The sequence below is a fragment of the Galeopterus variegatus genome, unplaced genomic scaffold (genome assembly GCF_000696425.1).
Source record: "Galeopterus variegatus unplaced genomic scaffold, G_variegatus-3.0.2 Scaffold8380, whole genome shotgun sequence".
Lineage (NCBI taxonomy): Eukaryota > Metazoa > Chordata > Mammalia > Dermoptera > Cynocephalidae > Galeopterus > Galeopterus variegatus.
Window position 1 is genome coordinate 76,114 of NW_007734491.1, and position 1,275 is coordinate 77,388.

Genomic DNA, 1,275 nt, shown 5'->3' on the forward strand with positions numbered 1-1,275 from the left:
TTGCAAAGTCTTGGTTGTGAACAGAACAGGGTATGAACAGAGGAATGACATGATCTAAGTTACATTTTAAAGGGATCCTTTTGAGTGCTGGTATACAGGGATAGAAGCAGAGAACCTTGTTGAAGCATCATAGTAACCCAAGTGGGAGGGGAGGGTGGCTCACGACAGAGAGTAATTGTGGAGGTGATGAGAAATGATCATACACTATATGTATTTTGAGAATAAAGGCAACAGAATAGTCTGCAGATTTGAGTCAGGTGTGAAAATAAGATAATGGCAAATGACCTCATCACTGCAATGATGAAGTTAGTATGAACTGAGATTGGGAAGGCATGGACAGAGGAATTTGGAGTGACAGTAGTGGGAATCAGGAATTTCCAGATCCATACAGATTACTTGTTGGAGTAAAGTGAAATAAAACAATTTTATGTTATAAGCTGGGAAAAATTCAAAACCTGCCAAGTGTTAGTGAGGTTGTAGGTATTTAAAGAATTCCTGAGCACTGGAATAGGAGTGTAGACTTATAAAGCCATTCTGGAGAGCATTCTCTATGACTTAGCAACTTGTTTCCTGGGAATACACCCTAAAGAAATTCTCTCACAGGTCTTTAAGTGAGCTTGTATTGTGATATTAATCACAGGGTGCTGGGGAGTTGGGTGCATCACCAAGAACGAAGGCTAGAATATTGTGATCACCGAGGATTACCAAGAACAGTTAGAGGTAATGGACTAGCAATATCTATCGGTCTTAAAAATATAGTGTTCAGTGGAAAAACCTAATACATAGAATGAGATAGTCAACAATAAAATGCATTTTAAAAAATACATAAATGTACGCTCAAACATAATTACATTACATTAAACACATTAGAGCAGTTGTCCAAAAAGCAAGGAAGAAACAGGAGTAAATAAGACAGAATTAATTGGTTAATTTAAAAAAAATTAATGAGGGGCCTTGTGCAGGTGATAATGTTCCATGTACTGAGGAGTATTATTAACCAATTAACTCTGTACTTGAGATTTTTTTAAAAAGCCTTATTTTCTAATATCCTAAATCCAAACATATATGGTATTTATATGCTTTGTAAACAGCAACTTTTAAAATAGTAAGAAAGTGTTAATTAATAAATTATTCAATCAGCAGGAATTTGGTAGCATTGTTAGGGCACTTGGAATACAAATTTGAAGAAATTTGCTAGCCTTTGCTCTCAAGAAGCTTATAGTCTAACTGTGAATACAACACTGCCCTTTCCAAGGCAAAAACAGGTTTTCCTCT